The sequence below is a fragment of the Phyllobates terribilis genome, unplaced genomic scaffold (genome assembly GCF_046119375.1).
Source record: "Phyllobates terribilis strain yellow unplaced genomic scaffold, ASM4611937v1 Scaffold_11__3_contigs__length_659146591, whole genome shotgun sequence".
Classification (NCBI taxonomy): domain Eukaryota; kingdom Metazoa; phylum Chordata; class Amphibia; order Anura; family Dendrobatidae; genus Phyllobates; species Phyllobates terribilis.
This window is the reverse complement of record NW_027362771.1, coordinates 603949421-603957860: the sequence shown is the minus strand read 5'-3', so window position 1 is coordinate 603957860 and position 8440 is coordinate 603949421. Positions and strand designations below refer to the sequence as shown.

The following is an 8440-nucleotide window of genomic DNA, read 5'->3' as shown; positions in this document are numbered from 1 at the left end:
AAAGTGTATACTACCTCGCCATTGCCTGACCTACCGCCATAGCTCCTTGGCCAGTCATCTCCCCCTGCAGCTCTGGGGTCTTCCTTTCTTTAGGACATTCTCTTGTATCTTTAATCTTTGCCAGCAAGTCCATTTGCTGATTAGGGCTCAGAGAAGCACATCGTAAAGTTGTGACAAGAGGAAAGCGGATCTGATACAATCTGAATTCGCCAAATCGCGCAGATTTTTCTTGGAAATTCGATTCTCAAAGAAGTTATTCTCTGTGATTTGATTTATTATGTTCTGGGGTCTCTCTCAGAGCATAATAAATTTAAGATGTAAAAAAAAAAAAAACTTATACTCACCCCATCGCTCATCTGTCTAGCCCCTCCGATAGTCGCTGCCCAACATTTCTTCTTCAGAACCACCGCTTCTTTCCCCCATCATCGCCAGGTTTTTTCCACTGTAGCCAAAACTAGACCTTGGAGGTCACTGCACATCACACTTTTGTGATGTCACGGACTGACAATGTGTAGTGTCCTCTGGACGCAGACAGAATTTCCAACCTAGAGTGAACAGGCCAGAGCTAAGATGGTAGAACGAACCCTGAGAAACCCTTTTCTTTCCATTGTCCCATCATCAATCTGTTCACTCCAGGTTGTGACTTCATGCTGTGAGATGCAGCTAGTGACAAAGGAATGAAGAGGCAACTCTGAGGAGAGGACGGTGGGCAGCTATCGGCAAAGGGTCCCGACATGTGAGTGATGAGGTGAGTATAAGATGTTAAAATTTTTGTTGGACATCTATGGTTCAGCCACCATTTTGTTGAATTTGCAATAAACAAATTTACTAAAATCTGTATTCTCAAAAACGTGAATTTTTTTTGTATATTCGAGGAGAATTAAATTTCACTCAAATACATTCGCTCATCTCTAGTGGTGACATCAGAAAGTCAGAACATTGCATTGCCTGAGGTAGCAAGTTGAGCATAATTTTTTTTCTTCCAGAACTGTACATTTTCTCCCTGGCCAAATTCGAGCAAAATGCCCAATCCGCATTTAGACGGATCCGCACTTTACTAGACATGAAACAATTTACCCACTTGCTCACACATTGTCATATCAGGTATGGGGTGTAAAACTGTCAAAGAAGAGTATACCATCTCCTACGTGGCCTCCCTGTATCCGGGAGTTGGAGAGTTGAGTATTTCCCATGGTGAAGTGTGAAATTAACAAGAAACCTCAAATTATGGAGATGGTGTCACCACTTTATTGGGATGTGAAGTGTGTTCATGGGAAAGACACACTTCTCCAGCTCCAAGAATTGACCTCCCTTTTGGTGTCTCTTAACACTTTCCATGAGACTTTGATGTCTCCGTGACCTCCTGAGGTCTACTCCACCAGCAGACAATCAATGTGTTCTCCTGAAATAGTACAGAGGCATAGTCGGTTGTGTAAGAGAGAATTGGCTCTTGTTGGATGTCTTCTCAATGCACAGACTTGTTTTAATGTTTCTCTGTTTCCAAAACATAACATTTTAATAACACGTCTTGTGTCCTTCCAGCTCGTAGCCAAGCAAAGCAACAATTAACCCCAGAGTTTTCTCAGTCTATTTATGACATATTGGGGCAGCCTTCCCAAACAGGGATGACTTCTACAGGAAATGCGGAGAAGACAGACTGGAAACCCAGGGTCTTTCTACAAATGTTTTTCATTGAATTCGTAAATGATTTTATATCAATTTATTTTCATTAGATGAGGATTCCAGACCCTAAAACTTTTGTGTTAATTGTCTTCTTGTTGAGAAGAATGCCAGAAGTCAACGTCCATGGAAATTCCTACTAGACGGTCGTCTTCAACTGGGCCAGTGGTTTTCAGTCTGGTAAAGCCTTGTAGAAGAAGTAGCGAGTCTGCTGGGAACGGTGGCCTGTTAGGCCATAAGTAGAGTGTAACAGACCTCCTGTGAACAAAAGACTGGGTTCAGAAGGCAGTTATTTACGGTCCACATATGGAACGCAATGCGTGGACTGGGCACGGGTCTCCTAACTGAAACTCACAGCCTCATATATGCCGTGCACTATGGTACATACTGTATATAGACCGTAAAATACAGCCTTCTAAACCCAGCCTGACACTGACTGGTCTAATACACTACAATACAAAAGTATTGAAGGGTATTAGAGCAGACACCAGAACCAGTAACTCTGCTGCCTCATTATAGTGATTGGATCCATAGGGGGTTTCCTCTGAATCACATATTTTGGATATTTAAATGGAAACCCCGATGTAAGTGCTCAAAGTAGAGCACAGGATAAATGTGAATCAAGCCTTAAAAGTGATCCAAAATGATCTGCTCCCCAAAATAGTACAAGTATAAACTTCAAACCAAACTCCCATTGAGGTCCATCATCTGTTAATGGAAATATAGGGGGTTTACACATTATTGGTAGCGCAAAGACTCTGGAAAAGTGATATGGCTTCTCCCACTAAATGAAATGCAGCAAATTTTGTCCTCTCAAAAAAAAATTGCTCCCTCCTCCTGAGCCCCACAAGGTGTCTAAACCATTGTTAGCGTTCACATGTTTGGAATTTCTGTAGCAAGGAGAGCCCACTTAATTTCCAGGGACCGTGTCTCCAGAAGCATGAACTGGGCACTACAATGTACCAGCATTGCAATGTACTGGCCACTACAATGTACTGGGCACTACATTGGCATATTTGCAGTTTTGACGCTTCGAAATTCACTGTTGCTTGTTTTCTGGAAACAGTGGAGTCAATGTTATAAAATTCTATGATACTAAGCTAAAGATGAATTCTTTGCAGGATATAGTTTCAAAAATGGGGTCACTTCTGGGGGTGGGGTTCAATTTTTTTGGCATCTCGGGGTCTATTTAAATGCGATATGATGTCCGCAATCTATTCAAGTCAAAATTGCACTCCAAAAGTAGAATGCTGCTCCTTCGCTTCCAAGTCCTGTCTTGCGCCCAAACAACAATTTCCGACCACATATGGGGTATCGGCGTACTCTGGAGAAATTGCTTAACAAATTGTGGGGTCTATTTTCTCCTGTTACCCTTGTGAAAAAACAAAAATTTGGGGCTTACACAACATTTTATTGGAAAAAATAAACAATTTTTCATTTTCACAACTCAACATTATACAATTCGATGAAGCACTTGTGAACTCACAATGCTCATCACAACCCTAGATGAATTCCTTGAGAGGTTTAGTTTTGAATCTGGGGGGGGCAATTGTGGAGGAGTCCTGCTGTTTTTGATACTTTTGAAGCTCTGCAAATGCCATGTGGCGTCCATAATCTATTCCGGCTAAAATCGCGCTCCTTTCCTTTCAAGACTATCCATGTGAGCAAACAGATGTTTCCGACCACATATGGGACACCTGCGTGCTCAGCAGATATTACACAACTAATTGTGGGGGGTCCATTTGTTTCCTGTTCTCTTTGTGAGAATGAAATATTTCTGGTTAAAGCAGAATTTCAGTAAAATAAAATTAAGCTGTAATTTTTCCTTTTCGTAACAAAACATCAATACTTTGAGGGGTGCAGCTTTTATAATGGGATCAGTCGCCAAAGATCTCAAAGACGCCTTAAAAGTGACGTAGCACATGAACAATTGTTTTGTAAATTTCATTTGAAAAATTTAAATATGCAAATTACCTCTTCAGAGAGGAAAAGGACTTGAACTCTATAGCGCCGCCTGTTGGAAGCAGCAATCCTACAAGTCACTATCGACCCTTTGAAAAATTTAAAGTTGCTGCTAAATGTTTAACCCTTGTGATATGATAGCAAAAAAATCCATTTTAAAGATCATTGTAAACTAAAGTGGACGTATGGGAAATGTTAACTATAAAAAATCAAGGTCCAAAAAAACTGCAATTTCATTTCGAACTTTTCATCAAAGTTTAGATCTTTTCATAAATAAACACAAATAACATCAACCGGAAAAAAGAGTAATATAGGGTCCAATCAGTCACAAAAAAACATATATGTAGAAGTGTTACAGAGATATTACTACCACATAAAGTTACACGTGTTCAATTAGAAATGTATGACCAGAAGGGAAAAACTGGCTTTGGCAGGGAGGGGTTAAATGAGTAGGATTTTATTACATTTGTTTTCTGGAGAAAAAAAAAATCTTTTCATGTAATCAAAGTCAAAAAAAAAATAAAAAATGTTGTTGCATTGGTCGGGAATCGAACCCGGGCCTCCCGCGTGGCAGGCGAGAATTCTACCACTGAACCACCAATGCTTCACATAACAGCCAGCTTTCACTGAAAAAACAAGACTGTGGAAAAATGATTCCTTAGCACGAAAAGGATATCATCCAGTATGGTAAAACAATGATGTTTGTAACACTAGTGAAACAAAATATAGTCCATTAGCAGCAGTATTATAGTAGTTATATTCTTGTACATAGAGGACAGTATTATAGTAGTTATATTCTTGTACATAGGGGTCAGTATTATAGTAGTTATATTCTTGTACATAGGAGCAGTATTATAGTAGTTATATTCTTGTACATAGGAGCAGTATTATAGTAGTTATATTCTTGTACATAGGGGGCAGTATTATAGTAGTTATATTCTTGTACATAGGGGCAGTATTATAGTAGTTATATTCATGTACATAGGGGTCAGTATTATAGTAGTTATATTCTTGTACATAGGAGCAGTATTATAGTAGTTATATTCTTGTACATAGGAGCAGTATTATAGTAGTTATATTCTTGTACATAGGGGGCAGTATTATAGTAGTTCTATTCTTGTACATAGGGGGCAGTATTATAGTAGTTATATTCTTGTACATAGGGGCAGTATTATAGTAGTTATATTCTTGTACATGGGGGGGAGTATTATAGTAGTTATATTCTTGTACATAGGAGCAGTATTATAGTAGTTATATTCTCGTGCATTGGAGCAGTATTATAGTAGTTATATTCTTGTACATAGGGGCAGTATTATAGCAGATATATTCTTGTACATAGGGGGCAGTATTATAGTAGTTATATTCTTGTACATAGGGGCAGTATTATAGTAGTTATATTCTTGTACATGGGGGGGAGTATTATAGTAGTTATATTCTTGTACATAGGGGGCAGTATTATAGTAGTTATATTCTTGTACATAGGGGCAGTATTATATTAGTTATATTCTTGTACATAGGAGCAGCATTATAGTAGTTATATTCTTGTACATAGGAGCAGTATTATAGTAGTTATATTCTTGTACATAGGGGCAGTATTATAGTAGTTATATTCTTGTACATAGGGGGCAGTATTATAGTAGTTCTATTCTTGTACATGGGGGGGAGTATTATAGTAGTTATATTCTTGTACATAGGAGCAGTATTATAGTAGTTATATTCTCGTGCATTGGAGCAGTATTATAGTAGTTATATTCTTGTACATAGGGGCAGTATTATAGCAGATATATTCTTGTACATAGGGGGCAGTATTATAGCAGTTATATTCTTGTACATAGGGGCAGTATTATAGTAGTTATATTCTTGTACATGGGGGGGAGTATTATAGTAGTTATATTCTTGTACATAGGGGGCAGTATTATAGTAGTTATATTCTTGTACATAGGGGCAGTATTATATTAGTTATATTCTTGTACATAGGAGCAGCATTATAGTAGTTATATTCTTGTACATAGGAGCAGTATTATAGTAGTTATATTCTTGTACATAGGGGCAGTATTATAGTAGTTATATTCTTGTACATAGGGGGCAGTATTATAGTAGTTCTATTCTTGTACATGGGGGGGAGTATTATAGTAGTTATATTCTTGTACATAGGAGCAGTATTATAGTAGTTATATTCTCGTGCATTGGAGCAGTATTATAGTAGTTATATTCTTGTACATAGGGGCAGTATTATAGCAGATATATTCTTGTACATAGGGGGCAGTATTATAGCAGTTATATTCTTGTACATAGGGGCAGTATTATAGTAGTTATATTCTTGTACATGGGGGGGAGTATTATAGTAGTTATATTCTTGTACATAGGGGGCAGTATTATAGTAGTTATATTCTTGTACATAGGGGCAGTATTATATTAGTTATATTCTTGTACATAGGAGCAGCATTATAGTAGTTATATTCTTGTACATAGGAGCAGTATTATAGTAGTTATATTCTTGTACATAGGGGCAGTATTATAGTAGTTATATTCTTGTACATAGGAGCAGTATTATAGTAGTTATATTCTTGTACAAAGGGGCAGTATTATAGTAGTTATATTCCTGTACATAGGAGCAGTATTATAGTAGTTATATTCTTGTACATAGGGGCAGTATTATAGTAGTTATATTCTTGCACATAGGGGCAGTATTATAGTAGTTATATTCTTGTACATAGGAGCAGTATTATAGTAGTTATATTCTTGTTCATAGGGGCAGTATTATAGTAGTTATATTCTTGTACACAGGGGCAGTATTATAGTAGTTATATTCTTGTACATAGGGGGCAGTATTATAGTAGTTATATTCTTGTACACAGGGGCAGTATTATAGTAGTTATATTCTTGTACATAGGGGGCAGTATTATAGTAGTTATATTCTTGTACATAGGGGGCAGTATTATAGTAGTTATATTCTTGTACATAGGGGCAGTATTATATTAGTTATATTCTTGTACATAGGAGCAGTATTATAGTAGTTATATTCTTGTACATAGGAGCAGTATTATAGTAGTTATATTCTTGTACATAGGGAGCAGTATTATAGTAGTTATATTCTTGTACATAAGGGGCAGTATTATAGTAGTTATATTCTTGTACATAGGAGCAGTATTATAGTAGTTATATTCTTGTACATAGAGGACAGTATTATAGTAGTTATATTCTTATACATAGGGGTCAGTATTATAGTAGTTATATTCTTGTACATAGGAGCAGTATTATAGTAGTTATATTCTTATACATAGGGGGCAGTATTATAGTAGTTCTATTCTTGTACATAGGGGGCAGTATTATAGTAGTTATATTCTTGTACATAGGGGCAGTATTATAGTAGTTATATTCTTGTACATGGGGGGGTGTATTATAGTAGTTATATTCTTGTACATAGGGGGCAGTATTATAGTAGTTATATTCTTGTACATAAGGGGCAGTATTATAGTAGTTATATTCTTGTACATAGGAGCAGTATTATAGTAGTTATATTCTTGTACATAGAGGACAGTATTATAGTAGTTATATTCTTGTACATAGGGGTCAGTATTATAGTAGTTATATTCTTGTACATAGGAGCAGTATTATAGTAGTTATATTCTTATAAATAGGGGGCAGTATTATAGTAGTTCTATTCTTGTACATAGGGGGCAGTATTATAGTAGTTATATTCTTGTACATAGGGGCAGTATTATAGTAGTTATATTCTTGTACATGGGGGGGTGTATTATAGTAGTTATATTCTTGTACATAGGGGGCAGTATTATAGTAGTTATATTCTTGTACATAGGGGGCAGTATTATAGTAGTTATATTCTTGTACATAGGAGCAGTATTATAGTAGTTATATTCTCGTGCATTGGAGCAGTATTATAGTAGTTATATTCTTGTACATAGGGGCAGTATTATAGCAGATATATTCTTGTACATAGGGGCAGTATTATAGTAGTTATATTCTTGTACATAGGGGCAGTATTATAGTAGTTATATTCTTGTACATGGGGGGGAGTATTATAGTAGTTATATTCTTGTACATAGGGGGCAGTATTATAGTAGTTATATTCTTGTACATAGGGGCAGTATTATATTAGTTATATTCTTGTACATAGGAGCAGCATTATAGTAGTTATATTCTTGTACATAGGAGCAGTATTATAGTAGTTATATCCTTGTACATAGGGGCAGTATTATAGTAGTTATATTCTTGTACATAGGGGGCAGTATTATAGTAGTTCTATTCTTGTACATGGGGGGGGAGTATTATAGTAGTTATATTCTTGTACATAGGAGCAGTATTATAGTAGTTATATTCTCGTGCATTGGAGCAGTATTATAGTAGTTATATTCTTGTACATAGGGGCAGTATTATAGCAGATATATTCTTGTACATAGGGGCAGTATTATAGTAGTTATATTCTTGTACATAGGGGCAGTATTATAGTAGTTATATTCTTGTACATGGGGGGGAGTATTATAGTAGTTATATTCTTGTACATAGGGGGCAGTATTATAGTAGGTATATTCTTGTACATAGGGGCAGTATTATATTAGTTATATTCTTGTACATAGGAGCAGCATTATAGTAGTTATATTCTTGTACATAGGAGCAGTATTATAGTAGTTATATTCTTGTACATAGGGGCAGTATTATAGTAGTTATATTCTTGTACATAGGAGCAGTATTATAGTAGGTATATTCTTGTACATAGGGGCAGTATTATAGTAGTTATATTCTTGTACATAGGAGCAGTATTATAGTAGTTATATTC

The 8440-nt window shown here is 36.2% G+C and overlaps 1 non-coding gene across 1 annotated transcript; it reads right to left on the bottom strand.

Moving 5' to 3' along the window:
• Positions 1-4175: 4175 nt before the first annotated feature.
• Positions 4176-4246, bottom strand: TRNAG-GCC (transfer RNA glycine (anticodon GCC)). The gene has a single exon. It is a non-coding gene; the product is annotated as a tRNA-Gly (tRNA).
• Positions 4247-8440: the final 4194 nt, after the last annotated feature.